Here is a 27,576-nt window from a genome sequence, read left to right as displayed (position 1 = left end):
CCTTCAATGGATGGGAGGTCAGAGCCTGTGATGGACCTGGCTATGTTTGCTACCTTCTGTGTTCCTGGACAATCAAATTACCATATCAGGGTGTGCTGCAACTGGTCAGTACACTTTCCATAGTACAAGTGCAGAAGTTTGTTAGAGTAAATATCAACATGCCTAATCTCCTCACACTCCTCAGAGCATTGGTGAAGCTTTTTAATGACTGCAGAAGTATTCCATTGCTTGCAGACCAGCATTTGTAGACCATCTTTGAGATTGGGTTACCTTTGCACTGGAGTCATTCCTAGCACTGAGGTATTGTTTCATTTCCAGCCTTTGTCACATCTTGTACACCTGAATGATTTTGCGGCACCTCTGAGGGCAGTTAAGATTGTGGGATAGGAGTCAAAAAAGGCTAATCTATAAAAGGACAGCAAACTTCCTCCTTTATACCTCCATGTTAATTTTATTATTATAAACTGTATTAATATTCTCATATTAATGTGCTCATTGATTTTGCAAGAATGGATTTCAAAGACAAGGGGCAGTATGACCGAGAGTCAACATTCTTTGATCTTTCATATGGTTACATCATTGTGTCACTCATTTGACTGATGTAAGTGCCAATGTGTTGAGAGGACGTCTTCATTTTATGGTGATTATAGGTACTGCAATAATGCCTTGATGTGACAGGTTGAGTTTTGGATCATTGCATTAATTGATGCTAATCTACCAGCCATTATTTGAGCATTCTTCTTCTAATATGCACTCCTATTGACCCCATCTCATCAATTCCTTGAAATGTACAAATCAGACTAAGTTTACTTATACAATGCAGAAATTACAGAGACATCACAATTTGTTTGGTTTTTGAAACAGTCATGAGGATTTAAAATTTGTGTTGAATCTGCAACTTTGAATTTCCAGATGTTATTATTTTATTCTGATTGCATCCATGTGATATGAATCTAAACTGGAATAATGAGAAAGAACAGCAGATGCTCATCAGATAACCTGCTGGAATGAAATGATAATTATCTCTCTCCAGGATGTTGCTCTTCCACCAGCAATTACACAAGCAAATGTGCCAGAAGTGGTCCATCAATTACATGCTTTTTGTTACTGATTGGAACTCCTATTATTATCCATTATTTTAGTCAGTCGATTGATGTTTCCACTCAATATCCTTGTAAGCTTGTAGGTCACAGAAAAAGAACACAAATCTTCATTTGCTTTCATTATAACTTCCAGTGTAAGGCACACATGAATATTGAAATAGAAGCAGATTTGAACTTATTCCACTATCTTAATTTTATCATACAAGATGGGTAGCTTATTTTCATTTTACAAATTTCATTCAATACTGTCATCTAACAAAAAAAATCCACAAGATCATTACACATGGGAGCAGAAATAGGCTATTCAGCCCATTAAGTCTACCCAACCATTTAATCATGAGCCGATCTATTTTCCCACTCACCCCCACTCTCTGACCTTCTCCCCAGAACCTTTGATGCCCTTGCTAATCAAGAACACATCAATCTCTGCCTTAAATACATCCTATGGCCTGGCCTCCACAACTGCCTATGGGAACAAATTCCACAGGTATACCACTCTCTGGCTGAAGAAATTCCTCACAAATCTCTGTTCTAAGCAGACACCCTTTAATCCTGATGTTGTGCCCTCTTGTCCTAGACTCTCCCACCATGGGAAATAACCTTTCTACATCTACTCTATGTATGTCTTTCAACATTCAAAATATTTCAATGAAACACCCACCCCCCCCACCTTCTCCAAAATTCCAACAAACACAGGCCAAGCGCTGTCAAATGCTACTCATGTGACAACACTTTCATTCCCAGAATCATCCTCATGAACCTCCTTTGAACCCTCTCCAATGTCAGCACATCATTTCTTAAACGTAGTGCCCAAAATTGCTCACAGTGCTTTATCCATTGGGTCAGACTTGAAAAGTTCAATTGATTCAGTGTCTATAGATCTGGCTTAATACCGACTAGTAATCAGATGCTATTCCAAGGTTCTGAAATGTTAATAATGTTGTAAATCCAGTTTATCATTTTAGGATTGGTGGGAGGTATGAATTTGAGATTGAGAGAGGAACACTTGGTTTTATGTCCAATCTCTGCTGCATTGGTGGTGAGAGTGGGTGGAGGAAGAATTTCCCAATTAGTTTCTCAATGAGGGGTTTGTGTAACCCCTTTTTATACATTTAGAACATAAAATAAAAAGAGAAAATATTTACATCAGGCAGACTGTGCTTTTTGAATTCAGAATACTGAGGAGGAAGGAGAATCACTCCAGCTGTTGCTAAAGGAGGTAAGATAATTCTGGGAGAAGTAGCCCATCAGGTGATTGAAATGACATTGTAGGGATTCTTAAAGGAACCAACAACACAAATGATTCTACAAAGCAGTCTTTATCTTTACTAGTTAGTTGTTTGCTGCCTTTGTTTGCAGTTTATTGCTCTGCTCTTTATTTTGTTTTTAAGATGTAATTTAATTTAGAAATACAGCACAGTAACAGCCCCATCCAGCCCACAAGCCCATGCCCCCCCATGTGACCAATTAACCTACAATCCCATATGTGGGAGGAAACCGGAGGACCCAGAAGGAACCCAGGCAGAACGTAAACGTGCAAACTCCTGACAGACAGCGCAGGATTCAGAACTGGGTTGCTGGCGCTTTAATAATATCAAACTAACCATGCCTTCTTTATGCTCAATGCTGTTTAGCACGTGCAGAAAACACAAAAACTGTGATTATTTTAGATTTACTGATCCAGACAACTGCAAAAATATGTAGATCCTGAATTCTCTGTCAATCATTGACCTGCTTGCTTCTATGCAGCGTTTTTGCATATCATATCCTACACAGGGCTGCCTCATGCACCCGTGATAAGTTTGTCAACTTCATCCACTTCACGGCCAACTTCCACCCCAATTTCAAACTCACCTGGTCCATCTCCGACAACATTCTCCCCTTCCTGGATCTCTCTATCTCAATCTCGGGAGACAAGCTTTTCACCGATATATATTACAAACCCACAACTACCTTGACTACATTTCCTCACATCCTGTCCCCTGCAAGGATACCATCCCCTTCTCTCAATTTCTCCGTCTCTGCTGCATCTGTTCCCAAGATGAGGTCTTCCAGTCCAGATCTTCAAAAACGTCAACCTTCTTCCACAAACGTGGCTTCCTCTCCACCAGCCTTCACCCACATCACTTCCATTTCCCGCTCATCTGCCTTGGCCCCCTCTGACCCCTAATACCTCAAACATAGAATCCCCCTTAACCTCACCTACAATCCTGAGAGGGGGGGGGGTGGGGGGGTGGCTTGGGAGGAGGGGGGGGGAGAAAAAGTCACTGTATATGTGTGAAAAAGAAAAAGTGTACATCATGGCTAATGTGATTTATGGTGTGAAAAATAAAAAATTTAAAAAAAAAAAAAAACCTCACCTACCATCCCACCAGCCTTTGTGTCCAACACATTATTCTCCAGAATTTCCGGCACCTATAACTGGATCCTACCACCAGACACATCATCCCCTCTCCTTCCCCTCTGCCTTCTGCAGGGATCGCTCCCTTGTGCACTCATCCCCCCCCACCAATCACCCCCAACCCTCACCCTGACACCTTCCTCTGTGGCCACAGGAGATTCTACATTTTCACCCACATCTACTCCCTCACCATGGACCAGAACCCAAAATAAAGCAACACTTCACTTGTGTATCCATAGGACTGATTTACTGAATCCGACGCAGACTTGGAGATCACTTCGCTGAGCACCTTCATTCCGTCCATATCAGTGACAGGGACATCCCAGTAGCCAATAATTTCAGTTTTGTGTCACACTCCCACATTCACATGGCCATCCGCAAATTGGAGGAACAACACCTGATTTTCCATCTCGGCACACTCCAGCCAGATGGCATTAACATCAACTTTCCCAGTTTCTGCTAACCTGCTCTCATCTTCCCCCTCCCCCTTACCGTCCCTTTTCCAGTTCACCTCCCTGCCTTCCCTCTCCCTTTCCCTAGCCATCACTTCTCCAGTGGTGAGGCTAGGAAGTGGGGGGGTGGGGGGTGCAAGGGGAGCAACTAATGCCCCTTTCTTCAAAAGTAGCTTCTGTTTTTGAATTGTGAGATCACAGTTCAAAAGCAGGTGCCACTGATCTGCCCTTCTGTCTCCTTGTATGTGCTCCCTGCTATTAACTGGCATGGATCACATGCTGCACATACGTAAATCACCATGAACACAAGGCATGAAAAAAAATTGAGATTTATGTTTGAACAGTAAATCGGAGAGGGAGAGCCTAAGAGGCAAGAGCTGTGAGTAAAATGTTTGTTTTATTTAAAACTGAATTGCAAATTGTGCCCCACATTTCAGGTAAGCCAAGGGAAGTGTTTGGAGTCTGGCGTCAGGAGCTCCGGTCACCAGTGCTCCCGACGCCTGATTCTGAATCCTCCCCTCAGCGTACACTGGAGCTCCCAATGCCCAATTCCAAGTCATGTGTCCACTCAGGCTACAGCACATGCACGCCAGAGTCCATGTGGTATCATGCCATTAGACTTCAGGCTCAAGGAATTATTCCAAACACTTCTGCAGAAAGATTGCTTTGCCCTGCATGATAGATCATTCAATGTAAAATTATGCCAGGGCATCCCGAGACCAATGTAATAAACAGACAAGTGTGTGGTCATTTTCTTTTGTGGTAGCTTGCTCTGCAGATTGTCTTCCACGTTTCCTCCATCAATTCAGCTCCTGCACTCTACAGGAACATCAATGGCTGTTCACCAGCTTGAAGGAGTTGGGAGAGGTGTAAAAGAAAAATCATTCATTGTTTCTTTCAATCAAGGGCAGAGGAGGAGGAAGAAGACTAGAGGGGGAGAGGGAAGGGGAGAGAAGGGAGGGAAGTGGATGGGAGGGAGGGAAGGAAAGGAAGATGGAGGGAGGGAGGAAAGGGGAGAGGGAGAGAGGGGGGAGGGAGGGAAGGGAAGATGAGGGACGGAAGGGGAGAGTAGGGAGGGGAGAGGAGGGGTGCGTGGAGGCTTTGTGCGCTGGTTGCAAAACCTGTGTGCACGTGCACAAATGCACAACTATGGTCGAGTGCCTTTTCTATGTGCTCTCGCTCCCCCTAACATCAAAACCTGGCTGCCACACTATCCTCTTCCCCTTGATTGCTGCTCTCCCCTCCCTCCCTCCCTTCTCCACCTATCACCTCCCGCCTTTTTTTCATACGCCTGCTGACATTTTTCCATACCTTGAAGAAGGGCTCAAGCCGAAATGTCAGTCATGTATTTTTACCTATGCTATATGAAAGTGCACTGTTTGACCTGCTGAGTTTCTTTCTCCAGCTTTGTTTTTTCACTTTGACCAGGGTGTCTGCAGACTTTCTTTTTTTACTGCATTCCTTATGCTATACAATTCTCTGCTGCGCTACTTCTAAGTGGAACATACCTAATATTTAATTATTGATTGTGAGGTTGGGAGATGCTCAGAAATGTTCATGTCATTTGAGAACATTGCCAAGCAGTTCAACCTGTGGCTGTAACTTGGACAGCTGTCAAACCTTTTCCATTGGATTTCCAACAGAAAGACAATGCAAGACCTTGCCAATCATTTGAGTACCAGCTTGGGTGAGCACCTTTTCACCGGGGATCTGCGGAAGAAAAGAATGATTGGTGGAGCAGTGAATATGGCTAGATCATCACTCTGAGGAAAGAAAGCCTGGCCACTGAATGGGCTGAATAGCCACCTACCTGGGGTACCGGAAAACAGGGAGAATACTCTCTGTTGAGAAGAAGAAGCATGCCTGATGACCCAACAGGGAAAGTGACCACAGCAGTGGACTAGCAAGCGGCTCAGCAGCTGAAGGACCCACACAGGCACTGCGTGACCTGTGGTCAATGTGCTCACACAGGCTGCAGGCTGCTGGGAACCAGATATCAGCACTGGGATTCGAAATGATGCTGAGGCCAAGAAGAGCACCCTTAGTGCCTCAGGCACTGAAGGTTTCCTGATCTTATTGGAGGTTTAAACCTCAGGTTGCCATTGATTTGAACAGGAGTCTGTGAGGCGGCAGGAGCACTGGAGGTGAATCCACGGGCTCTCAATCTCTCTAAAGGGGCTTTCTTTTGCTTCTCTTTCACTTATTATTAGGGTTGCCGGGCAATGCTCATGGTGACTCTACCTTGTGGCTGACAAAAGTTGAGATAAACAGTAAAACCCCCAGTATCCGGCACCTACAGGGATTGGAAGTCGTCAGTTGCGTGAGATTGTGTGTTGCGTGGATTGACATCACACAACACCATCGTTAAATTTTCGTATTTTTTATCTATTTATTTACCACGATTTTTTGTTTGCTAGTTGCTTGAATTGGGATCAGGGATGTTACTATACCATGCATATTACATTTTTATGTGTTACTGTATGGCAATTCATTGTTGGGGTCTTTCATGGCTTGGTTCAGCATCATGCTGAAGAAGATTGAAAAGAGGGTTGGTGCGAGAACACAGCCTTGCTTCACGCCATTGTTAATGGAGAAGGGTTCAGAGAGCTCATTGCTGTATCTGACCCGACCTTGTTGGTTTTCGTGCAGTTGGATAATCATGTTGAGGAACTTTGGGGGACATCCGATGCGCTCTAGTATTTGCCAAAGCCCTTTCCTGCTCACGGTGTCGAAGGCTTTGGTGAGGTCAACAAAGGTGATGTAGAGTCCTTTGTTTTGTTCTCTGCACTGACGCTGTTTACATCCGGTACCGCACAGATGGCAGTCTCTTCAATCTGAGGCGCCTGCAAGCTCACACCAAGACACAAGAGAAACTTGTCCGTGAACTACTCTTTGCAGACGATGCCGCTTTAGTTGCCCATTCAGAGCCAGCTCTTCAGCGCTTGACGTCCTGCTTTGCGGAAACTGCCAAAATGTTTGGCCTGGAAGTCAGCCTGAAGAAAACTGAGGTCCTCCATCAGCCAGCTCCCCACCATGACTACCAGCCCCCCCACATCTCCATCGGGCACACAAAACTCAAAACGGTCAACCAGTTTACCTATCTCGGCTGCACCATTTCATCAGATGCAAGGATCGACAATGAGATAGACAACAGACTCGCCGAGGCAAATAGCGCCTTTGGAAGACTACACAAAAGAGTCTGGAAAAACAACCAACTGAAAAACCTCACAAAGATAAGCGTATACAGAGCCGTTGTCATACCCACACTCCTGTTCGGCTCCGAATCATGGGTCCTCTACCGGCACCACCTACGGCTCCTAGAACGCTTCCACCAGCGTTGTCTCCGCTCCATCCTCAACATCCATTGGAGCGCTTACACCCCTAACGTCGAAGTACTCGAGATGGCAGAGGTCGACAGCATCGAGTCCACGCTGCTGAAGATCCAGCTGCGCTGGATGGGTCACGTCTCCAGAATGGAGGACCATCGCCTTCCCAAGATCGTGTTATATGGCGAGCTCTCCACTGGCCACCGTGACAGAGGTGCACCAAAGAAAAGGTACAAGGACTGCCTAAAGAAATCTCTTGGTGCCTGCCACATTGACCACCGCCAGTGGGCTGATAACGCCTCAAACCGTGCATCTTGGCGCCTCACAGTTTGGCGGGCAGCAACCTCCTTTGAAGAAGACCGCAGAGCCCACCTCACTGACAAAAGGCAAAGGAGGAAAAACCCAACACCCAACCCCAACCAACCAATTTTCCCTTGCAACCGCTGCAATCGTGTCTGCCTGTCCCGCATCGGACTTGTCAGCCACAAACGAGACTGCAGCTGATGTGGACTTTTTACCCCCTCCATAAATCTTTGTCCGCGAAGCCAAGCCAAAGAAGAAAAGAAAAAGAAGTATGGCAATAAAAGGAATCGACGAACCTTAAACACTTCTATGATTCTAGTCATAGATGTGGACAGAACGCACAGAAACAACATTGAACAGGCAGTACTTATTTTATTAATAAAATTGCAAAACAAGAAATTTGCTGATCAATTCATCTGGAGGCAAGAGAAAGAGTAACCGCAAGGATAACCCTACCTTTTGTATAAAATAGTATTTTTACATTTTAATTTATTGTTCAAGTAACCTTGAGCAAAGATTGGAGTATGCCTGTTCTGTATTAAATGGAGCAGTCGAGTTCATAAATAAGATTCATCATGATTGGTCATGCTACAGTTGACAGGCAAATCACTCCACAGCTTTCTTATTCTGTTATATGCTGCCCCCCGCCGACGCTAATAACGAACTACAAGTGTTTTGGATAACCTCGAGTTGAATGAATGAGCAAAGACAATTGCCCTCATAGTCTTGTAACTTCTTTGGAAACGATGAACTTTATTATCATACTTATTTATCCCGCAACAACATAAAGGTGGGCAACTGTGTAACTGATTTTCTTCAACACCAGTGGACAGAGAAAGCCTAATGCTTTGAGCCCCATTTCAGAATCAGGATTTATTATAATGAGTAACTTGCATGAACAATGTGTTCCTTCTAAATTGATTGTCGACAGATTTTGTGTTTAATTTCACATTTGAGAGAAAAATGTCAGTGTTTTGATTTGCTGCTTAATACATCACGGAATAAAAAACACCCAGTAAATGGGAAAAGAGGACTTTCAATGTATATGTAGTGTTTATGTTAAAAAAAAGTCACCAAACTCAGTGTTTTGCAGAAGCAGTCATAGTGCACGCATTCATATAAACCACCTTCACAAGAATAAATTTTTAAAAAATTAAAATAATGCACAAAAAGAAAGGCAGTGTCTTTGGTTCATTCATTATCAGGAATCTGACGGCAGCAAGGAAGATTTTGAGTGCTCGTCTTTAGGCTCCTGTATATTTTTCTTGATGGTAGCAGAGTGAGGGATCTTTGAGGATAGAGACTGGTTTATTAAGGCACCTCTTTGTGTAGATGTCGTGAATGGAGTGAAGGCTGGTGCCCTGTGATGTCGCAGGCCGAGTCGAGTTAACAAACCTCTGGAGTTTCTTTCTTGTTCTGAGGGTTGGTGCCACCATACCAAACAGTGATGCTCTCCATGGTAAACCTGTGGAATTTTTCAAGAGCTTCAGTGACATACAGAATTTCCTCAGACGCCTCACAAAGTATAGCCGTTGGTGAGACCTCTTAGTGATTGCATCGGCATGGAGGCTCCAGGAGAGATCCTCAGAGATGTAGACACCCTGGAATTTGAAGTTCTTGACCCTCTCCACTACTGAGCCCTCAATGAGGACTGGTTGTGTTCCCCTGACTTCCTCCTGAAGTCCACAAACATCTCCTTGGTTTTGCTCACGTTGAGGACAAGTTTGTTGGCATGACATTACTCAACAAGCTGATCTCTCTCCCTCCTCTACACTCCCTCATTGCCTTTTCTGATTCTGCCAACAACTGTGGCGTCATCGGCAAATTTATAGATAGCAGTGGAATTGTGCCTGGCCACACAATCAGCAGTGGGGTAACCTTGAGGTGTGCCTGTGTTTTAGATATAAGCATGGAGTTGTTGGTGCTAATTATTGAACATAATTACATCAATCCCTCCCCTTTTGAAGACCAATGCAATCAGTCCCATTTGAAGGAAGGTACAGTAAATTCGTTAACTATAATTAGTTTCCTATATGCATTATGCATGTATACATGCACTAAAATCCTCTTCAAACAAATTAATCTAGTGTCTATAAGTAAAGACATAGATCCCATAAATATAAACCTACAAAATTACTCAATGGTAAACACCATAGACCATGCACTATTCACACTGTCTATAAGTAATTTCAGAATCAGTGGAATTTCTTGTTTATTTTTATTGAGTGACAACATTGTTTGACGGGTTTAATGTACCTTAGATTCTGTACTTTAAATGAATGGGAGGGGAGGTAGGGAGGGTGGGATGGGAAGAGGGAGGGGGGAGAAAATGACACTGTATATATCTGAAAAGAAAAATGTATGTATCTTGATCAATGTGGTTTATAGTGTGAAAAATAAAAAAAATTATTAAAAAAAAGTAATTTCAGAATCAGAATCCATTGTCATTAAATATTGTAAAAGGGCTGGATGGGTTGGAGTTTATCAAATGTGTTCAGGAAAGTTTTCTAAGTCAATACAAAGAAGAACCAACTAAAGAAGGGGTAGTATCGGGGGAGGAGTCACATGATGGAGTAGTGGCCGGTCAGGAAAACCGGTCCTCTCCAGGAAAATAGGAAAAAAGTTAGGAAAAGGCAAAGCGTAACAAAAATAAAATATAAGAAATAGAAGATAAAGATACAGAGAAGAAAAAGAAGATGGCTCCCAAGAAGGAGAAAGTAAAAGCAACTGACAAAAAAAGAAGTAGAAAAGTCGTGGGAGAAGATAGAAGAAGGCCTTACCTGCACGAAGGAACAGGACGCTGCGGTGGAGAGGAGTGCTTGACCCTTGAGGTCACTGCCTGTCCTGCGGAGTCGCAACTTACCAGCCAGTGCACTACAAAAATGGCTCTCGGACCCAAACAAAAGTGCGCAATCAGAGGAGAAGGAGGACACCGGCGGGAGGGGGGCTCAGCAGAGGAGCGGGCTGTCACAGAGCGAACAGCTGAGGGACACCCAACACCAGGGCGCTCAGCTGGAGGACAAGGAAGGAAGCAGAAGAGGAAGCGATGAAACAGACGAGGGAGATAGACGGAGGGATGACCGACAAGAAGATCAACATCAGGAAGCACAACAGACGAGCAGCCCAGGACGGGAGGACCAGCAACAAGAGGCCCAGAAAAAAGAAGCCCGACAAAGAGATACAAGCAGCTCATCAGGAAAAACAGAAGAGACACAGACACAAAGAAGAGAAGAAGACACAAACACAGATACAGACACAGAAGAAGAGGAATAAGAAGACCAAGATCTTCACAGAGAAATAGAAGGTAAAACTGATGAACAGAATATAGATAAAGTCTTTTTTGAAGAACAAATGAGATCATTAAAAGAATGGTTATCATTCGAGTTTAACGCAATTAAAAGGAAAGTGAAAAGAACAGAAGATAAAATGCAAAGGTTAGAACTGGTAATGACAGAAATAGGGAAAAGAGTAGAGAATGTGTAAGAGTGGGAAACAGCTGTAGAAATGGAAGTAAACGACTTAAGAGAAAAATTGGAAGAAAGTGACAAAAAAATCAAAGAGACACAAGAGTTGTTATCTCAGAAAATTGATATGTTGGAAAATTATAGTAGGTGAAACAACATAAAAATAGTGGACCTGAAAGAGGGTGAAGAAGGCACAGATATGAAGGAATTTATAAAAGGATGGATCCTGAAGGTCCTGGGAATGACAGAAATGCAAGAAGGAATGGAAATAGAAAGGGCACACAGAGCATTAGCTCAGAAACCACAGACACATCAAAAACCAAGATTCATCTTAGTAAAATTTTTGAGATACACGACAAGAGAAAATATACTGGAATGGGCAAGGAATAAAGTTAGAGAAGATATAATAAACCATTGGAATACAAGGGTCAAAAAATATTTTTTTACCCAGGCATAAATTTTGAACTCTTAAAGAGGAGGAAGGAGTTTAATACAGCGAAAGTGATTTTATGAAGACATCCAGCCATGCTTAAAATATTTATACCCAGGGAGAAAAGCAGACGGTTCTCGGATCCAGAGAAAGCGCAAGAATTCGCAAAACCTTTGCAGGACAGGAGAAGAGATGAAGAGATGTAACAAGAATGAAGAAAGGCGATAAAGTATATATAAAGATGTAAAAACAATGTATATGTAAAGAACTAAAGAGGGAAAAGAGAAGGGAAGGAAGGGAGTAAAGGGGGGAAATAAGGAGAGAGCTTTGTTATATTTGTTTAAAAAAAAGTGTTTTCTGGAGAGGGCTGGGTAGAGGGGGAATAACCGTCACTGGAAAATCAGTTGATGCTGTGAACAAGATCGCAATCAAAATTAAAAAGGGAGTTGTGGTTGCCCAGCAAGGAATATGGGGCAACTCAGAGAGGAGGAGAACTTTTGGGGTTAAGGTATTAGTGGATGTGGGAACTGCGGGGGGAAAATTTATGTTTTAAATATGTTGTCGTACATTAAGTGCAATAAGAGAAAACTAAGAGATGAAAATGGGGAAAAGGGGGATGGAGATGGTGAAGAGGTGGAAAAGAGGTGTATGCAAGATATAAGATGGCCATGTTGAACTATATGATTATAAACATTATTGGATACATAACCAAATTAAAAGGAAGAGGCTACTAAATTTATTAAAGAAGAAAACAAATAGATATAGCATTTGTGCAGGAAACGCATCTAACTGAAGCAGAACATAACAAATTAAAGAGAGACTGGGTAGGACACATAATGGCAGCATCCTATAATTCAAAAGCTAGAGGTGTAGCCATACTAGTTCACAAAAATGCACCAATCAAAATAGAGGAGGAAATAATAGATCCAGCAGGGAGGTATGCAATGATAAAGTGTCAGATATACTCAGAATTTTGGAATTTGCTCAATATATATGCGCCTAACGAGGAGGATTAAAAGTTTATGCAGGATATTTTTCTTGAAGATTGCAGACACACAAGGAAATATATTGATAGGAGAGGATTGTAACCTTAATTTGGACCCAATGTTGGATAAAACTGGACAAAAGACAAGTAAAAAGAATAAACTAGCCAAATTTATGGTTAAATCAATGCAGGAAATGAAACTTATGGATATATGGAGGAGGCAACACCCAAGAGAGAAGGAATTTTCATATTACTTGAGTAGGCACAAAACTTATTCAAGGATTGTTATGTTTTTGTTGTCAGCCCATATTCAAGGGAGAGTTAGGAAAACTGAATATAAAGTAAGACTACTATCAGATCATTCACTCTTATTATTAGCAATAGAACTGGAGGACATCCCACCAAGAACATATAGATGGAGGTTAAACTCCATGCTATTTAAAAGACAGGAATTTAGGGAGTTTATTGAATGCCAAATTAAAACATATTTTGAAATAAACACAGGATCAGTGAAAGACAAATTTACATTATGGGACGCAATGTAAGCCTTCATTAGAGAGCAGATAATAAGTTATGTGATTAAGATGAAAAGGGATTACAATCGGGAAATAGAGCAGTTGGAAAGGGAGATAGTAAGTACAGAAAAGGAATTAGTAAAAAGGGATGATATAAGGAAAAGGAGAGAACTGGCAGACAAAAAAATTAAATACGAAACATTACCAACATACAAGGTGGAGAAGAACATAATGAAAACAACGAAAAAGTATTACAAACTGGGAGAAAAAACACATAAATTAGCCTGGCAACTTAAAACAGAACAAGCTAAAAGAATGATACTGGCATCAAGGAAAAAGGACAAACAAATTATATATAATCCAACAGAGATTAATGAAAATTTTAAGGAATTTTATGAACAATTGTATCAAACTGAGAAGGAGGGGAAAGATGATAAAATAGAGAAATTTTTAGCTAAAATTGAACTCCCAAAATTGCAAGAAGAGGAACAAAACAAACTAATAAAACCATTTGAAATAGAGGAAATACAGGATATATTAAAAAAGCTGCTGAACAATAAAACACCAGGAGAGGATGGATTTCCAATAGAATTCTATAAAACATTTGAAGAGTTATTAATTCCTCCTCTCCTGGAAGTAATGAACCAGATAGAAGAAACACAAAACTTGCCAGATTCATGTAAGACATCAATAATTACAGTAATACCAAAGTCGGGGAAGGATCCACTAATGCCAGCATCATATAGACCAATATCTCTACTTAACTCAGACTATAAGATAATAGCAAAATTATTAGCAAACAGATTGGCTGATTGTGTACCTAAAATAGTAAAAGAAGATCAAACTGGATTTATTAAGAAAAGACAAACAGCGGACAATGTCTACAAACTTATTAATCTAATCCATGCAGTTCAAAGAAATAAGAAACCAACAGTGGCTGTTGCTCTTGATGCATAAAAAGCCTTTGACAGGGTAGAGTGGAATTACTTATTTAAAGTATTACAGAAGTTCAATCTACCAGAAAAATATATAAATTGGATTAAAGCATTGTATAATGGACCGTTGGCGAAGGTAACAGTAAATGGATATGTATCGAGTCACTTTAAATTAAGTAGGTTAACTGGACAGGGATGTCCACTATCCCCCTCATTGTTCACCTTAGCAATAGAACCTTTGGCAGAACTGATAAGAATAGAAAATAAAATAAAAGGGATAAAAATAAAGGAGAAGGAGTATAAAATCAGCTTATTTGCAGATGACATCATAGTATACCTAACAGAACCAGAGGTATCAGTAAAAGAATTATATAAGAAATTGAAGAAATATGGAGAAATATCGGGGTACAAGATCAACACAAATAAAAGTGAAATGATGCCAATGAGTAACGCAGACTATACAGAATTTTTAAAAGAATCACCATTTAAATGGCAAGCACAAGTAATCCGATACCTAGGGATCAGGTTAGATAATAACTTAAGCCACTTGTACAAACTAAATTATCAGCCACTAATAAAGAAATTGCAGGAAGACTTAGAACATTGGAAAGAATTATTCTAACGTTGATAGGGAGGGTAAACTGCACTAAAATGAACGTGTTCCCAAGGATACAATACTTATTTCAAACATTACCAATTACCTTAACAGAGAAATTCTTTAAGGAACTAAAGAGAATAATATGGAAATTCTTGTGGAAAGGGAGGAAACAGAGGGTAGCTTCAGATAAATTAGCAGAGAGGTATAATCAAGGTGGATTGCAGTTACTAAATTTTAGAAATTATTATAGAGCTGCACAATTAAGGAATTTATCAGATTTTTACTAGACAAGAGAAAAACCAGCCTGGACTAAGATAGAACTAGATAAAATAGGGGAAAGGTACCGGAACATATACTTTATAAGTGGGATGAAAAGCTGGTGCAATATAAAAACTCACCAGTACTGCATCATTTACTTAATACATGGAAGAAGATCCACTTAGAAAGGAAACAAACAAATTATCAAATACCAAAATTATTATTGACACAAAATCCACTAATCCCTTTTACAATAGACAACCTTTCCTTTAGAGAACAGGAGAGAAAAGGAATCAAAAGAATAGAAAATTGTTTTTTGGGAAATAATTTACTAACATTTGAACAGTTGAAGTACAAATATGGAATAATTCATGGTACAATGTTTGCATATCATCAATTGAAAGCTTTTTTAAAGGATAAATTGGGAAACAGCTTGAGATTACCTGAAGGAAGCAGCTTTGAATATGTGATTACAGACACAATGATAATTAAAAGATTTATAACCAACATGTACATTAAGCTGAAAGATAAGGAAAATGAAATAAACTATAAACCTAAGCAGAAGTGGGAAAAGGATCTAAACATAAAGATAAAAAATGAAGTATGGGAAAAGTTATGTTGTGGAACTATGAAGAATACAATAAACACAAGGTTACGCATGATACAGTAGAATTGGTTACACAGGTTATATATCACTCCTCAAAAATTAAAATTATGGGATTCAACATTATCGGGTAGATGTTTTCGCTGTAAGAAGGAAATGGGAACAACATTACATGCAACTTGGGCATGTACGAAAGTAAATACGTTTTGGGAAGAATTAAATCAGATACTAAATAAAATTACAAAAAATAACATACCAAAAAACCAGAGATATTTCTTTTAAGTAACATAAGAAGTAGAGAATTAGGCCTCAAAATGGATAAAGTGCAAAAAAAAATTCATCATGATAGCCTTAGCAATAGCAAAAAAATGTATAATGTCAACTTGGAAAATGGAAGAGAGCATGAGTATAAAGCATGTACCACAGCAGTGGTACATGGAAATGAATAAATGTATTCCATTGGAAAAAAAAAATTAAAAAATGAAGTCACAATGTTTGAACAAATTTGGGAACCATACATGGAACAGATCAGAGAGAGCTTGCCTACGACCTCCATCCCCTAAAATGAGAATGAAAATTATAAGACAAAACGACTAGATTCAGTGTGTAATAAATAGATGATGCATTTTTCTTGTTTATTTTCCTTTGTGTGAAGATATTGTTTTGTTGTATTGTATATGTTGAATATTTATGGGTTTTGGAGGGGAGTGGGTAGAGGGGAGGGAGGGAAAGGGGAAAAAAAGGGGAGAAAAGACCACTGTGTAAATTTAATGAGAAAAGTTTGTACATATTTTGGTTGATATGGTTCATAGTGTGAAAAATAAAAAATTATTAAAAAAAAGAGAAGGGGTAGTATTGGATCTCCTATTAAGGAACGAGATAGGTCAGGTGACAAAGGTTTGTGTTGGGGAACACTTTGGGTCTAGTGATCATAATACTATTAGTTTTAGTTTAATAATGGAGAAGAATTGTACTGGACTTAAGGTTGAGATTCTTGATTGGAATAAGGCAAATTTCAAGGAGATGCAAAAGGACTTAGAGGGTGTGGATTGGGATCATTTATTTTCAGGGAAGGATGTAACAAATAAATGGAGGATATTCAAAAGGGAAATCTTGAGAGTACAGAGTCGGTATGTTCCTGTGTGGATTCAAGGGAAGGTTAGAAAATTTAGGGAGCCTTGGTTTTCAAAGGCTATTGGGAAGTTGGTTTGGAGGAAGAGGGATGTGTACAAAAGATATAGACAGCAGGCAATATAAGGAGTGTAAAAAAAAATCTTAAGAAAAAAATTAGCAAGGCTAAAAGGAGATATGAGGCTGCTTTGGCAGGCAAGGTAAAAATAAATCCAAAGGGTTTCTACAGGTACATTAAAAATAAAAGAATAGTAAGGATCAGAGAGGAAGGCTATGTGAGAAGTGAGAAGTGATGGGGGAAATTTTAAATGATTTTTTTTTCTTCAGTATTATGGTGAACTTATTAATCTGGTTTCACCCCTTCTTGTGATATACCTGTGGCTCCTCCCTCTTGACGCTGTATAAAGGCTCCAAAACCTCAACTCCTTCCCAGAGAGCCTGGGTCACAGCACAGGAAGACCTTCGTTTATTGTAAATAAAAGCCTATAGTTCTGTAACTCTAGTTTGCACTGTGATCCTGCTGTCCATATAACCATATAACAATTATTTTTCTTTGGCTTGGCTTCACGGATGAAGATTTATGGAGGGGTAATGTCTACGTCAGCTGCAGGCTCATTTGTGGCTGACAAGTCCGATGCGGGACAGGCAGACACGGTTGCAGCAGTTGCAAGGGGAAAATTGGTTGGTTGGGGTTGGGTGTTGGGTTTTTCCTCCTTTGATATAACAATTACAGCACAGAAATAGGCCAACTTGGCCCTTCTGGCTCATGCTGAACACTTTCTTCCCCCTAACCCCACTGACCTTTGTAAGACATTGTGCCCCACTTCACCCTGCTGGATTTGTTTCTGTGCTGTAATTGTTATATGGTTATATTATATGATTGTTTGGTGACAACATCACAATGCAAGCAGTTAAAAAAACTTTAAAAATAAATAAAAATAGATTAAAATAGTGCAAGAAAAAGTTAAAATAAGGCAGTGTCTGATGACAGCGGGGAAGAAGCTGTTCTTGTGCTGCTGTGAGCTCATCTTCAGGCTCCTGAACCTTTTTCCCACTGGTAGTAGGGCGAAGAGGGATTGGCCTGGGTAGTGAGGATAAAGGCTGCTTTCTTAAGACACTGCTTCTTGTAGATGTCCTCGATGGACTTGTGCCAGTGATGTTGTAGGCTGATTTAACAACCCTCTGGAGTTTTTTCTTGTCCTGAACATTGGCATCTCTAGACCAGACAGTGATGCAAACACCCAGAATTCTCACCACGGTACTCCTGTAGAAGTTTTCAGAGTCTTTGGTCACACACCAAATCTCTTCAAACTCCTCATGAAGTATAGCTGCTGGTGAGCCTCCAGGACAGATCCTCAGAGATGTTGACACCCTGGAATTTGAAGTTCTTGACCCTTTTCACTAATGAGCTTTCGATAATGACTGGATTGTGTTCTCCTGACTCCCTCCTGAAGTCCACAATCACCTCCTTGGTTTTTCCAACGATGAGTGCAAGATTGTTGGTGTGACATCATTCAACAAGCTGATCTATCTCCTTCCTGTACACTTCCTCATTACCATTTGTGATTCGGCTGACAACTGTGGTGTCATTGGCAAATTGTAGACAGGATTGGAATTGTGTCTAGCCACACAGACATGGATGTATAATGAGTAGAGCAGTGGGCTTAAGCACACATTCTGGAGGTGCACCTGTTTTGAACATCAGTGAGGAGGAGATGTTGTTTCCAATTCGTACTGACTATGGTCTTGTGATGAGGAAGTCAAGGATCCAGTTGCAGAGGGGGGTGCAGAGACCCTGGGTTTGGAGCTTGTTGGCCAGGGAATAATGATTGAAGGCTGAACTATAGTCGTGAACAGCAACCGTACGCATGAATTAATGTTTTCTAGATGATCCAAAGCTAAGTGGAGAGCCAGTGATATTATGTCTGCTGTGGAGTGACTGTGATTGAGATGGAAGACGAATTCCAGTGGCTCCAGTTCTTTGCTTAGGTACGTGTTAATTCTGCCCATAATCTTAGTGCTACTGGGCGATAGTCGTTGAGGCAGTTCACTTTGCTCTTCTTGGGCACCGAGATGATTGATGGCTTTTTGAACCTTCAACTGCACCAGCGAGAGATTAAAAATGTCCATGAACACTCCAGTTAGTTGGCTGGCACTGATTACCAGTACCCTTCCAGGTACACCATCAGGGTCTAACGCCTTGGGAGAGTTTACCCTCTTGAATGATGTTCTGACATAGGCCCCAGAGACAGATATCGCAGGTTCTCAACCTTTGCATAGATTTTCGCAGGCGAGGTTGGGTGCTCCTTCTTAAAGCAGGCATAGAAGGTGTTCAGCTTATTGGGTAGTGAAGCCTCACTTGCCTGCACTTTGTAGGCTGTAATGGCCTGCACTCCCTGCCATAGCTGGCATGTATCTTTCTCAGTCTTCAGCTTCCTCCATAATTGCCACTTAGTTGCAGAGATATTTGTCCACAGATGGTGCCTGGACTTCTTTTAGAAATCCAGATCCTTGGCTTTAAACGCCCTTGATCTCACCCTCAGCAGGTTGTGAATCCTTTGATTCATTCAAGGCTTCTGGTTGGGGAACTCTTGGCATGTGCATGTGGGCACACACTTGGCCACGCAGGATTTGATGAAGTTGATGACACCTGTTGCATATTCATTCGGGACTGAGGATGAGTCCTTGAATATGGTCTAGTCCACTGATTCAAACAATCCTGTAGGTGCTCCTCTGCTTCTCTCAACCATACTTTCGCCATCTTTACCACTGGTGTTACATCAGGTTCTATTAGTAAAAGCCTGAAACTCCAGCCCTCCTGATCTCTCTCCACCACCGTGGGTTAGCAATGACTTCTATTACATGGAATTTTGATGAACACATCTTCGGTCCAAGGGAATACATTAACTTTTCGAGGCCATTACAAAGACTTGGCTGACACAAGGACAGGATTGGCTGATGCAGGTTCCAGGATTTAGATGCTTTAAAATGGAAAGAATTGGAGGTAAAAGAGGAATATCATTAATATTCAGGAGCAGTATCACCACATCAGAAAGGGAGGACGTTGTGGAGGGGTTGCCTCCTGAGTCAATGTGGGTGAAAGTCAGAAACAGGAAGGGAGTGATCGTTCTGTTTGGGAGCTCTCAAATAGCGCTCAGGTCACTGAGGAACAGGTAAGTAAGCAGATTTTGGATTGGTGCAGAAATAACAGGGTTGGTGTTATTAGAGGCTTCAGCTTCTCAAATATTGTCTGGTGCCTCATTACTGCAAGAGGGCTAGATAGATAGGTGACAGACCAATCTGTGGGGGAGCATTTCAGTGACTCTGGGCACAACACACTGACCTTTAGCACAGCAGTGGACAAGGATCTGAGAATACAAAATGAAAAAGTGTTTTATTGGAGAAGAGGTAACTACGATGGAATTAGGCAGGAACTGGGGTGAGTAAATTCAGAACAGATGTTCTCTGGGTAAAGTACAGAAGTAATGTGGAGGAATTTTAGGGACCACTTCTGCAGGGCTCTGGATACTTCAAGTTCCTATTTATTGTCAGTCTACTTACATGACATCACATACAACCCTGAAATTCTTTTTTCTGTGGTAGTGTAAACAGCTTTCAAGAGAAAGATACATAGGCAAAAGATAGAAATGTAAACAAAGAAAAGTATGAACAAACTTACTGTGTGAATTCAGAAAAAGTTAATACTCAGTAATAAATAATGTGCAAAGTAAGATCCTTAAATGAGTCTCTGATGGAGTTTGTTGTTGAGGAATCTGATAGTGGAGGGGTAGCAGCTGTTCCTGAACCTGGTGGTATGAATCCTGTGGCACCTCTTTCCTGATGGAAGCAGCAAGAACAGCATGTGTGTTGGGAAGTGTGGATCCTTCTTGATTGCTGCTGCTCTTTGACGGAAGTGCTCCGTGTACATCTGTAGAGGTTTGCCACAATTTCTGATCTCATTCCGAACCTCCGCAAACTCCTGCAGAAGGCACTGACCTGCTTTCTTCATGATGACATTAGAACATTGGGTCCAGAAGAAGTCCTCCAAGTTAGTGACATTTTTATATTTGCTCAATCTCTCCACCTCTGATCCCATAATGATCACTGGATGATTTTCCCCTCCTGAAGTCAACAATCCTCTCCTTGGTTTTGGCAACATTGATTGAGAGATTGTTAGTGTATCATTCATACTGGTTTTCAATCTCCCTCCTGTATGCTAACTCATTGCACCTTTTTATACACCCCACTACAGTGGTATCATCAGCGAACTTGTAGTTGGTGTAATTGTCGTACTGAGCCATACAGTCATAGGTGTATAGTGAGTAGAGCAGGGGCCAAGTATGCATCCCTGTGGTGCTCCAATACTGATGGAGGTTGTGGAGAGGTTCTTGCCAATATGCACTGATTGAGGTGTGAAGGTGAAGAAATCCAGTATCCAATTACACAGTAGGGTGTTAACTCCCATTCTTGGGGTTTTCTGATCAGTTTTGAGAGAATGATGGCCAGGGATACAGTACTCATTTTTTAGGTACCGGAGCTGACAAAATGCCTACCATTTCCTATATCCTCTCTCTATATATGTCACACCCAATTTGTGTACCTACTCATTACATGAATGGGGCAAGGAAGTTGAATATATATGAATAGGGCTTCTTACTAAACCAAGATGAAAGAAATATATGAATTCCAGAGCTCCACACAAATATAGTGATAGTTAAAACATTAACAAGATTATAGCCTATCACTATATTTCAGTGTATAACTGGTACAATAAAACATATAATACCTATTTTAATAATATGACAAAGAATTGCACTTAATAATTATCATAAAATATAATTATCAACAAAAGAAAAAGATGGCAATCATTCATTTTACCAATTTAAAACTAATTGCCTACTTACAAAATCCCATCGATGTTAAGTTTCACAATAACTTCCACAAAGAATCAGGCATAACTTGTTTTCAGAGGTCTGAAGCAACTCTTGTCCTGGTGTCATCTTCTAATCTCTGGTACCGTAGCCATGATATGGCATATGGCTGACGATTCCACTGAACTAGAGGAGGTCCGTGTAGCTTCACAAGGATTAAGTGCTGGTACATGATGAATGTGTTGTTGTTGTTATCAAGTTCATGTGACTGAATCCCCTCTCACTCTCAGCAGTACTAATAGGAATAACCTGTGAACAGCTCAGTAATGGCCGTAAATCTTAGCGGATGCAGTATCCGTGGTCCTCCATATAATCACAGAGGAAGAAGAAAGCTTAAACCTCTTACCAAGAGATAATATTGCAGCTTCTCCATTCTCCGTAATTAGGCAGTATTTTAGCAGCCTTTATCAAGGATACACATTTCATTTAGTAGGTATTTATACATACTTTGAGGTTCAAAAGTTTAATAGCCTTTCAAGAATGTTGTCATAAACATACGGTGCTGCAATTGCTTATAAGACTAATAAGAAATTGTAGATAATTAATGGAGACAATTTTGTTGTTGCTTGTTAAAGGCAATTTCTCCAAACTTCCCCTTTTCTACCTCCTCTTGAGCTTCCAGAGTTTTTATACCAGGTTGCTCTTTCAGTCCATGCAGTGATCTTGTGCTCCATTGGATCACTTTGTCTGCATTAAACAATCATAGTAGGTGCGTTTCTGCAAACACCCGGACAGTAAACCAAGTTCATGCAGCGTGTCATACATTAGAGCTTAGTCTGAGAGAAACTGTTCTGAAGAGAGTCTTTTCAACAGACCTTCATAGGTTTTTCTGTTACTCCCAGAACTCGATTCAGGCTTTTTCAAATTGAAAACACAGCTTCATAATTTTGTCGCATTGCTGAAACTGTTCGAAATGAGCTCGCGACCCACCTGGTGCCCAGAACACAGCCTATTTTGCAAATTTGTTGTTCTAGTTGAGAGGCACATTCAGACAGTTCCTTTGATTTAGCGACAATCTACTCTAAACAGAGTACAATTTGTCCATAAAAATGATTAACTTCTCTCACTGAATCACCTACTGCAAATTCTAATCTGTGATTAAGACATTGCCAAATTATCACATCAGGGTAATATTCCTTGAGAATTGTAGCAACATCAGATTTGACACGAAGCATTATGCTCGCCCTCTCACTTGCAAATGCTACAAGGTTCTGTTTCAACTAAGTCATCAAACCCATATTTATTGAAACAGTTCAATAGATGCTAAGCAATAGTTGTAGGTTTCTGATCAGGCAGTTTAATTAGATCCAAAATCATAAAATGGGGATCGCTTTCCTTTTCACTTTCACATTTCAAATAAACTATTAGGGTGATCTTAATATTCAGGCTTGTTGATTCATTAATGAGAACAGAAATTTTGCCACTTATTTGTTGGCAAATTTTCTTTTATGTATTAATGGCTATGTGATTTTCTCTGTAGCACTTGTGAGGGAATGCAATCCAATTCCAATGTCAATACCATTTTTGATTTGAAACCAGAGTATGGTCTGTCATTCTGAGCTAAATAATATGCTGAACGAAAAATTGAACAAGTTGCCTTTAGATGTGAAGCATTCATGATGTCACATAATTTTCCAAGAGCATCTTCACTTGCTATATTTTCAACACATAGAGCAACAGTGTGAGCTTTTGACAGTTTGTGATCAACGATTTTTGTTTCTAGATGTTCTGGACCAAGCAGTAGAAACACAGACCCTCCCAGAATTATTCTCAACCACGACTAATACTATTACCAAAAAAAAGGACCCATTAAAAACTTTGTCGTATAGACTAATCTCTCTGTTAAATGCCAATTATAAGATGCTAGCAAAAGTGTTGGCTAATAGATTAGGCCAATATCTAATAAAATCAATACATACAGGTAGGATTTGTTAAGGGAAGACATTCTTCAAGTAGCTTTGGAAGATTGTTTAATATAATACACATGGAAAAATATGAAAGGAATCCAAGTATTACAGACTCCCTAGATGCAGAAAAACCATTCAACCACTTGGAATGGTCCTTTCTATTTAAAACACTGTAAAAATTTGGCATAGGCAGAACATTTATAAACTTGATTAAAAACTTTATATCATAAACCACAAGCTAAAATTATAACCAATAATCAGATGTCACCAGTGCTCCCTTGAGTAGATCGAGTAGACACGGATGCTCTGTCCCCAATGTTTTATATTTTAGCAATTAAACCAATGGCAGAGATAATAAGAAGGAATCCAGATATAAAGGGCTTCAAAGTTGGACAAGAAGAACATAGAATTAGTCTATTTGTCAATGATGTGCCTATCAGACCCAGCTAAATGACAAGGAACAATAGAAAAATACAGAAGTATATCTGGTTATAAATAAATATGGAAAAACCCAAGATAATGCCATGACACATTTTGAATATGGAAGACCAAAAATGAAGTAAATTTAATGGAAGATGAATGGAATAAAATATCTTGGTATAGTGTGACAGAGTATATAGAGTATATGGATTTGTTTTTGGGAGATAAATTGGGAAAGGTTTGTTAGAGTAAATTACATACAAACACTTTAAAACAGATCTTATTTGAAATACTGGAGCTCTGCTAATGCTAGACATATTGGGACCTCAGAGCTTTTGCAAGAGCTTTGAAGAGGGCTCAAGAGACTTCACTAATGAATTGTTGTCTACGAAAGGCAATAGATGAAAGAGCATATCGGAGGTGCTTCTGTCTGGAAAAGAGCTTGCTGTTCTAAGAGGGTCAGGTGGTTTTGCAAGCAGAGAGAGAGAGTCAAACAGGCTTTCTCTGAGAGAGAGAGAGGAAGACACAGAGATCTCTTATACAGTGTGACAGCCAGCAGACAGGTCTGGAACAGAACAAGCTAGCAAGTTTATGGAAAGCCCCTGTTGGAAGACAGCCTGGTCAAAGCCCCTGTGGTTCATGCAAGAGGAGAGAACTGGCTGTCTAATATTTCATTTGGAACAAGGGAAACAAAAAGGAACTCTGTAGTGACCTAAAAGAAAGAGGTTATCATCTGGAGAATCCTGAAGGGGCAGGTTTCATCAGCAAAATACTGGAGTGGCTGATGGAAGTACTTCAGTTGTGGATGTCCTGGAATAACAAACCTTTCTCTCTGAAAACTTCCAAGAAACTTTCTGTGCAGTAACCATTTACCTTTCAAGCCCCAAAGTCTGGTGAACATTATATATGTTAAACTCTATGCACAGTATAAGAATTGCCTGCAATCAGTAAACTTGAAGGAATGAGAAGTGAGATTGGTCTATGAACTAAAGAACTTTACTGAACTTACACACACACACATTACATACTCATGGCACTTAGAATTTGAAGGGGGTTAAGTTAGGCTAAGTAAGTTAATAGTGATAAGTTAAATTTTGATTCTATTTTAATGTTTAAGGATAATTAAAAGCAACTTTTGTTTAAGTAACCATTTGTCTTGGTGAATATCTATTGCTGCTGGGTTTTGGGGTCCTCTGGGCTCACAATAGCACCTGACAAGAATTTACAAAATCTATATAAAATAAATTGTTCTCCTTTTGGGGAAGATAGAAGAAGGCCTGCAGAAATGGAGAGACTTACCAATTACTCTAGTGGGAAGGGTTAATTGTGTCAAAATGAATGTAATGCCAAGACAGCAGTATCTTTTTCAATCACTGCCGATTCTGTTACCTAAAAAATCTTTACATTATTAAACAGTTACTATGAAATCACACTGGAAAAATTGATATGGGGCTATATGGGGCTGGGAGAACTTAGACTTCCAGATTTTAAAAAATATACCTAGCTGCACAGGCTAGATTTCTCACAGCCTTCTTTGTGGAAGACAGCTCTGCGCCCCCCACCCCCACCTTGGATTCAGATGGGAATGCACTCAATGGGGGAGGGGAAGCAAAAGATTTTATCTATAAATGGAGTGTCAAATTTCGAGGAAAAAAAAGACAGATAACCCTATACTAATACATATGATCAGAACTTGACAAGAAATTAATGAATGTATAGGAATAAAAGTAGGGATATTAATAAAAACACCATTGGATTAAAAATGTTCTATGGCCTATTTTCCTCAATTCTATAAGGTTCTGATGAATTCATAGGACATAAAATATTACAGCACAGAACAGGCCCTTCAGCCCATGATGTTGTGCCGATCTATATAGACATACTCAACAATCTAAACCTTCCCTACCTCACACCCAGAGCCCTCTATATTTCTTGCAGCTTTTAAATGTTCCTATTATACCAGCCTATACCACTACCCCAGGGAATGCATTCCAGGCACTCAGTCTGTGTACAAAAAAAACTCTGACATCTCCCTTAAACTTTCCTCCCCTCACCTTATAGAGAGGTCCTCTGGAATTTATACTGTTGCCCCGGGAAAAAAAAAGTGCTGGTTGCCAACCTCTATTAAGTTACATCTCATTCATCTTTGTTCAAAAGAGAAAAGCCCTAGCTCTGCTAACCTTGTCTCATAAGACACCTTCTCTAATCCAGGGAGCATCCTTGTAAGTCTCCTCTGGACCCCCTCCATAGCTGCCACATCCTCCTTATGAGGTGACCAGAACTGAACACGATATTTCAAGTGTGGTCTCACCAGAGTTTTATAGAGCTGCAACATTGCAGTTCAACCCTGATTATTCAAAATCCTCAGTTATCCAAAATAAAGCAAAAAGCAAAAATAGCATTCAGCGTTTGTTTTGCAGCGAGCCGTTGCAGAGGCAGTGTGCAACCCGAGCAGCAAGAGTGGTGCCGTCATGCTCCTTCCCCAGGAACTATACTCAGACCTTCGACATGGAGACAGGCGGGCACAGAAGAAGGTATACACGTTAATGGTCTGCCTGCCCTGATGGATGCAGATGACGCCGTTTCTATAGTCATAGATGAGGGCAACCAGCTAAGAGCATTTCTTGTTTTCTCTTGATTTCACCGTTCACTGGTTTTTGAGTACAGCTGATGTAAGGGAATGTAGAATGGTCAGACATTTCCAACCAACAACATGGGTGAGAATAATCCCCAATGACTTTACACATACATACACCAGATTGTAACAGCGCAGAAGGAGGTCATCAATTCCATCAACCCTGTGCTGCCATTTTGTGTTAATATTCCATTTAAACCTCTTCTCTATACTTATCCCATAAGTTGCACAGAAGACTTCATTTTCTATGACCTTGTCCAATCCCCATCAGAAATCTGAGATTCAATTCTCTGCCATCTTTTTTTTCAGGCAATGAATTCATTTCTGCGCAAAAGTGTATTTTGCTCATTTAACCTTTACATTTTTCCAAATCATCTCAAATCTGTAATAAAAAGAAAATATGCTTTAGAATGCCAGCAAGTCAGGTATTGTGTGTGGAAAGAGAAAGAGAGTGAAGATTTCAGGTCAGTGAACTTTCACCAGAACTGCCAAGAGCATCTTAACCCTGTTTCAACTCTCTTGCCAATGGAACAGCTGTTCTTCATTCAGTTTGTCTCAACTTTTCACGGTTTTAACAAGTTATCTCTCAACCTTCTCTGTTCTGAGGAAAACAGTCCCAGTTCCACCTATCCTCAGGGTCGGTGCCATGGTCAGTGCCAGAATGAGGGTTAGAAGGGGGCATTAGCATAACTGGGGTGGGCACAGGGCAACACTCGTAAACTCGCTCAGTGGTAGAGGGGGGGCGAAAAGCATTATAGTCCTCCGACGTAGCAGACAAAAGTGCAGTTTTTATTGCTGGGATGCTTGATGCGTGCCAGTGACGTGGCCGGGGATGGGTGGAGAGTTGCTAGCATGCGTCAAGCTAGACGCCAATGATGCTTGTCGCACACTAGTGATGTGGGAAGGGTAGGTTTAATGGCGAGCGATGACTGTGAACGTATGGGAGAGCACAGCACCTCACTTGGTGGGGGGGGGGGGCAATGCCTGAAAATGCTTCCCCTTGGCACCAGAAAGAGTATTAGTGTAGAGGCATTAGGGTAGCTGAGTGGGGCTATACTCACTCAGTGGGATGGGGGGGGGGGGGTTGCTGCTGGTGGCTTACCCGCCAAGTGGATGTAGACCTCCTCAATTCCTCTGACATAGCAGCTGAAAATGATGGACACCAGTGACATGGGCGG

Source organism: Narcine bancroftii, chromosome 7, assembly GCF_036971445.1.
Source record: "Narcine bancroftii isolate sNarBan1 chromosome 7, sNarBan1.hap1, whole genome shotgun sequence".
Lineage (NCBI taxonomy): Eukaryota > Metazoa > Chordata > Chondrichthyes > Torpediniformes > Narcinidae > Narcine > Narcine bancroftii.
The sequence above is the reverse complement of the archived record's forward strand: the minus strand, read 5'-3'. Positions refer to the sequence as shown.